The sequence below is a fragment of the Corylus avellana genome, chromosome 3, assembly GCF_965113065.1.
Source record: "Corylus avellana chromosome 3, dhCorAvel1.hap1.2, whole genome shotgun sequence".
Taxonomy (NCBI): Eukaryota; Viridiplantae; Streptophyta; class Magnoliopsida; order Fagales; family Betulaceae; genus Corylus; species Corylus avellana.
The window spans coordinates 12,892,781-12,900,218 of record NC_142492.1 but is presented as its reverse complement, the minus strand read 5'-3'; positions in this window follow the sequence as shown (position 1 = coordinate 12,900,218).

Genomic DNA, 7,438 nt, shown 5'->3' with positions numbered 1-7,438 from the left:
AAAAAAGCACACAACCATTCTTGCATGGGTGTATCTTATCGTAACCGAATCCCAGGTGTCGCCTAAACTGTATTGTTTCTCTATACGAGCGTGGTAATGTCTCTCCATCTGGGAGGGCCGTCTTTATCAAGTCAATCATCATATCAAACGCCTTGTTACTCATGTTGCAGAACGCCTTTATATGAAGCATCTTCAGTACAAAAGAAATTTGTATAAATTTCTTGCAGCCTAAATAAAGTTCTCGTAAACCATCTTCCCAAAATTGGTAGAAGGAGCTTGTTTGTTCGTGATTATCAGTTGTGAGGCCCTATGAAGTAGAGGATTCTCCGATGTTAGCATCAACAAATGTCCCCATACATACATCGTCTAAAAATTCTTCAACTGCATCAACCTCCTCCATCATTTCACTTGTATGTGTGTGCATGTTTGTAAAAGTGTTTACCCTAAAATGATCTTCTTCCCCGTGAAATATCTATCGAGTGTATGTCAGAGTAAATCCATTCATATACAAGTGACCCTTCACCTCGCTAATATGAGAATAATATCGATTTGCACAATCACGGCATGGACACTTTGTTATAGCACGTGAATCAACTGATTTAACTGCCATTCCCATGAATTCTTCCACACCTTTTTGAAATCGCTCTGAACATTGAGTACTTTCCCGCATCCAACTCCTATCCATATTGATGTCTCTATTAGAGGTTATTCGTTACGTACATGTATGCACAGAAGGGAATTAGAAGATCAGATTCTTAAGAATTAATAGAATTAAATGGGAGGTCTGTTCTCAAATATTGATGCTAGCTCAATGCCATGTTACCTAACAAAATATTCTAGAAGTGGATTAGTAGTTTAGAACAAATTTCTATTTGTAATTTATTTACTAGTTTAGCTCAATGACAGTTTTACATTTTTTACTATTGTTGTTAGCTTTGATATTTATTATAGAATGTTGTCTTGCTTCAAGTTTACTGTGCTGCTTTCTTATTGAACTTAAATAGAAAAGACAATACAATCATGTACCATACCAACTTTCATAACATAAGTTGATGTGAACTAAAAAATTAATAACATAATCTTAATATAAGAATAAGACTTAATACTAATCAAAAAGTAATAATAAGTGAAGAAGCAAGGTTTAATACCACAAGAGAAGAAGAGAGGTTTAATGCAACCACAAGAGAAGAAGAGAGAGATGCAGTTCACAAGCCTTCAGACCATCACATGTGCGATCGATCGCACCACCAGAAAGGTTTTACTTGTAGTGAGTGCGATCGATCGCACTATCAGGAGCTTCAGTACGTAGTGCGATCGATCGCACCACCAGCAAGGTTTTACTTGTAGTGAGTGCGATTGATCGCACCACCAGAAAGATTTTACTTGTAATGAGTGCGATCGATCGCACTATCAGGGGCTTAAATTCAATATGTATTGCGATCGATCGCAGTAGCAGAAACATTTGCCTTGATAATGCGTGCGATCGATCGCACTACCAGGGGATTCACAACCATTCATCAGCAGTATGCTTAACAAAACTTCAAAGCAAAAGATTTACTTCATCTTGATGAAAAGTAAAAGATAAAAACCTCCAGTATAGAGTAACACCTACTAATTAAACCAACATTGTATGTCCCAATCCCAAATCTATATTTGACAAAATGCTAACCTCACAAAATGCGTGCGGTTTGTCAAATGTGTGTCCCTTGCTCTTTAGCTGTTCTTATGCTTCATAAATATGTTCATATATCTTTGAACTGGACTTGTTTGTGTCCTGTTTCTGAATATTATGTTATTGAATATTGCAGCCTAAACTAGTGGCAGTTTCAAATTACATTACATTTGCCAATCCTAAAGCACCTCTATTCCCACGACTTGCTAATGGGAAGTCTTGGGATGAAGTAAGTTTACCCGAATTAAAGATTCCTGTAAAATCTTCTGATGGGTATTGGATATCAGGTCCTAACTCCTAAGCAATATGTTTGTCAAAGATAAATTTCTATTCTCAGTTGTTTTTCTTTTTCATGTTTGATCTTTTTTAAGTTCTAAATCAGTATGTTTGCATGGAGCAGCTGCTAAAATTCAATAAGAGTACTTCTGGTTTTGACACTAAGACGATGCTCATCCAAGTTCTTCTGATATATATATATATATATATAAACAAGCAGAATTTTTACTTAAAGACTTTGGATATTATGCAGATGAAAATAACCTGGACGAGTGGCTATGCAATAGATGAAGTTGTTCCATTCGTGGAATGGAGTATGAAGGGAGTGTGGTAAACTCGATCCCTAGCTGGAACATTGACAGTTGATCGGAACAGCATGTGTGGTATTATTCATTTCATCTACCAATATAATTACCACATTGCAGACTTTCCCTTATGAATTGCAAGTTGATCATAGCATGCTTGAGCCATTTAGTGATGAAGAAAGTGCTTGCTATGAATTACAAAGCAATATCAGGTTTGAAATACATTTGTGATTTGCTATGAATTATGTTCCTCAAGTTACTTATGATATTTCTAATCAGAACACTAAGTCCTTTGATTTCTACTGTAACCTTTAAAGAAAGCTGAAAGACACTTCTCAATCAATAATACTTCTCTGTGGCCATTTCTATGCTTTCTTAGAATACAATATAAAGTTTATGCTTCAAAATCTAGCCAAATGGGTAAGTTTTTATGTTCAAAGCATGATATCTTTGTAGAAAATTGTAAGAAGATGTTTAAGGAAATGTAAAGTGGAAGAAGAGAAAGAAAAAGAAAAGACACAAGGATTTTCAGGTGTTATGGCGTTAGACGCCTATGTCCACCACCAAGGAAAATATCAAATTGAATATGGCAAACCTATATTCTAACACTCTTGTCACTATAAGCACATGTTTTTACAACCTAGACTTCATTGCATAATGAGACTTCCATGTAACTCTGCTGGTTCACCTGCACGGACAGTAGGCTGGCGTGATCAGGGTTTTATACACACAAGCTTTTGAGGTACTCTTACAGGATGGGTCATCTCTTATCCAACGGTTTAGTTGCCTGGAGCAAAAGCTATTCTTTCAAATCATCCCCATATCCTGGACAGGACTCACTATAACGTGTAATAATATTTGGTGACATGGGTAAGGTAGTGTTGAGTACTTATTACAAGTCGCTTACAAAACAAGCCAATCGTCTATGTGGCATTTATCATATTAGCCATTAAGACATGAACTACCACATAGCACTTCACGTCACACTAATTTCTGTAAAATGTGGAAGAAAATGGTTTAAGGTTTAAGGTTTAAGGTTTAAGGTAACTAATGGTTTAAGGTTCTTTATCTACTCATATACCTAGACATAGAACTAGATTAAGGTTACACCTTGAATCTGTCTACTAACCTTACTAGTTCTTCATTCATTATACATTTTACAAATAGAGTTAATAGATAATAAATCTTCAAAAATAGATGGGCAGCAGTTGATATATCTAGAGTTTGCGAAATCAGAGCAGAAGAAGCTTCTGTAAGATGCTATTTACTGGTTTCTGAACTAGAAGGGAAATAGCAATCATGTTAACATAACAGTACTCGAAAAATAAAAAAACCCAACTGGATTTTCTCCAGAGACAGTATTGACAAGAAAATGAAGAGCAAAATTGAATAAATTTACACCCAACAGAAGCTTGAAATGATCAAATATTAGGCTCCTACTATGTTTGAAAATATCCCAATACTCAAAATCACAGGAAACAGTATAGAAACCACAAAAATCAACCATTTTAGATGCAAAAATGTAACCCATGAACAGCAGATGCAAAATAGAAAGAGAAGAAGAGAGGAGAAACTCATTTAACGTTTTCAAGGGTTTAGGAGAAACTCATACCGGAGAGAGGTATGCCGGAGAGAAAGCTACAGGAGAGTGTTAAGTGCGCCAGAGTGAGAGCTGGCAGAGAGAGGTGCGCCGGAAAGAGAGCTGCCGAAGAGAGAAATTTGCGCCAGAGTACTGAGTGAGAGAGACAGCGATCGAGAGAGAGAGAGTGAGAGTGAGAGTGAGAGTGAGATGAGCTGCAGCACCTCGTGGGATTTGGTGAAAAAAAATCGTTCGAAAATTTGAGCACCCGCCAGTTTTTAATAGATGGCGGCAAATTATTTGGTGTAGCTCAATTTTTTTTTTTTTTGAAACGTGGTGCAGCTCAATTAGTGGCTGCTACTGCTTGGGGCTTTAAAAAATAAATAAATAAATAAATGAGAAAAATATAAAAAAACCCTCCAAAATAAATGAGAAAAATATAAAAAAACATGAAGCAATTTGTAATTTTGCCAACTACAGTGACTAATTATTTACTATTTATTCCAAAAAATATATATATATATTTTTTGTTTTTATTCGCCCATTGGTTTTCTTGTATTTTTTTAAAAAAAATTTCGTTTCTTTTTTTTTTTTCAATTATTTTATTATTTATTTGTTAAAATAATAGGGGTATTATAGGAATATTAAAAATAAGTGGCATTTTTATACAATTTGGTTGTTCAGGAGGCTACTTTAGTATCTTTTGAATATTGGGGGGTTATATTGCAAACGACTGATACTTTTGGTGGCTTTTTTATATTTTTCCCAAAAAAAATATTATACTACCAATTTTTAAATTTTTATTTATTTATTTATTTGTAATTTTTCTCTTATAATATGTTTTCATTATTATAATATTAACTAAAAATTTCCGTTTACTAAATTTTTATGATAAAGATCATTAAGTTGATATTTATCTTATAATTAGTTATAAAATAATACAAAATCCAAAGATAATATAAGATCAATATAACTAAGGCACTAAGATAATATAAAAAGCTAACAGTTTAATTGAATGTTCGATTGAACCTTCAATTGTATCAAGTTTGATCTATCAATTGATCATACCAGAGTCAATTGAACTAATTCATTAGGATCGCTCGGATGTTTGATCGAACATTTAATCCTATCACGATCAATCAAACTAATTAAGTAGGATTGATCGGACATTTGATTCTATCATGATCAATCGAACTAATTCATTATGATCGATCAGATGTTTGATCGAACGATTGATCCTATCGCTCGCGATCAATCGAACTAATTCATTACGATCGATCGGATGTTTGATCGATCATTTCATCATATCACGATCAATCGAACTAATTCATTATGATCGATCGGATGTTTGATCGAACATTTGATCCCGTTACGATCGATCAAACTAATATGTAATAGTATCGATCGGAATTGATTTTATCAGATGTTTGATTGAACCTTTAATCATGTCAAGTTTTATTGATTGTATCCCGATCAATTTAAGTAATGCACTAATATAATATAAAATGCTTAGACTTCAATTCAATGTTCGAACGAACATTTAATTTGTTTGAATTTTGTTCGATCATTTGATCTTATCACGATCAATCGAACGAATGCACTAGGTAGGACCAATCGGATGTCTGCTCAAACATTCAATTTCAATTGTTTCAATCATTTGATCATACCACAGTCAATCGAACTAATTCATTATGATTGATCGGATATTTGATCAAACCTTCAATTTCAATTGTTTCAATCATTTGATCATATCACGATCAATCGAACTAATTCATTATGATTGATCGGATATTCGATCAAACCTTCAATTGCAATTGTTTCAAGTTTGATCGATCAATTGATCCTATCATGATCGATTGAACAAATGTACTATGATGAAACAGATGTTTGAACGAACCTTTAATTTCAATTGTTTCAATTTTGATTGTCACTTGATCCTATCATTTGATTGTATCACTATCAAAGTTGTTGTACATTATGCAATAAAATTAAAAAAATTAAAAATATATATATATATATATATATATATATATATATATATATATATATATATATATATATATATATATTATATTATGTTTCTATGATCGATCTCATACTTGTTGCAATCAATCACAGTAATGGAATTTTGGCTTTGAAGTAATCAAATTTACACCTTCGAACAGTCTGTTACTGCGATCGATTGCATCTTGGGTGCGATCGATCGCAATAACAGAAACAGCACGCACAGGCTGCCCGAATGAGATCGATCGCACACCACGCGCGTGACCTATTTTAGGTCAGTTTCCCCCCACACCCCACATATTTTTCTTCTCCAAGCACCCACCTCCGGCACTCCTCCACCGTTTTTCACCACTCCTCCACTCCTCCACCGTTTTTCACCACCTCTACCACACAGCCACCACACGGTTCTCTTCTCCGGCAACCATACCAGGTATTTTTCACCACCTCAACTTTACACCCCTTTCCCCATTCCCATCAACACCCCAACCCCGATCACTTCCCCAACTTTTTTTTCTTCTCATATTTCTGCAATTGTGGGTGTTCATCCACCCACATTGCTTTGTTGTGGTTGGATTTTGGTGTTTTTGCAGGGGGTTTTGAGCGGAGTTGCTTTGTTTTGCAATTTTGGCTATCTCTAGTGCACACCAGGCGTTTGTCAAAAGTCCCCAATCAAGCTCATCATGCCAAGAGCTCGAGCTTCGTCCTCCCGAGGGTCCGATACCTGAGCCATTTCTCCCCCACCCACTTTTGAGGAGCGGGAGCTGCTATTTGAGACCACCTTCGCCATTCGCAAAGACTTTCAAAATCTTGAGGCGACTCAATGGGCGGTCGCCGAGTTCAAACGACGGGGGCTCAACAAGCTTTTCAAGCCGGTCACCACCACTGCCTACAGAAAATTGGTGATCGAGTTCTATGCCAACCTGTCGCATGACTGCAACAACGTGGCGGCCCTCTCTTCCAAAGTGAAAGGCAAAGCTATTGACGTAACATGGGCCGACATTGCTGCTGCCCTTCAATGCAATCATGAGCACCCTCCAGAAGCCGCACAACTTGCTGAGCAACCGGCCAGATTCTACGTGGCGGAAATCATTGAGGACATGTGCGATGGGCAATATGCCGATTCCCATCATAATGCCGGCAACCGATCCAAGCTACCTCAACGGCTTTGGTTTGTGGACTCCATATTACACCGTAATGCTTTTCCCTTGGGGCACAAATCTCAGAGGCGGGATCAATTTCTTCAAACACTCTACGCCTTCCATAAATATGCTTGGTACTCCATTCCCGACATAATTTGGAACCAAATTCATAAATTTTGGAATGGGGGCACGTTGGAGGAGCGGAGTCCACACATTCATGGGGGTTGCCTTTCCCATACTTAATCTCGTACATCCTCCAGAAGAAAGGCATCAAGGGTACCGCAGTTGATGAGCCAGTCACTACTACTCCCATATTTGGCATTCGCCAATGGAACAAGAGCTTGTCCCACATGCCCCGGGGACCAGCAGCTGGTACGGAAGAGAGTGAGGCCGAGCCGATGGCCGAAGATGAACCTATAGTTGAGCTAGAGGCATCTGAGGAGGAGGCACAAAACCGCTCACT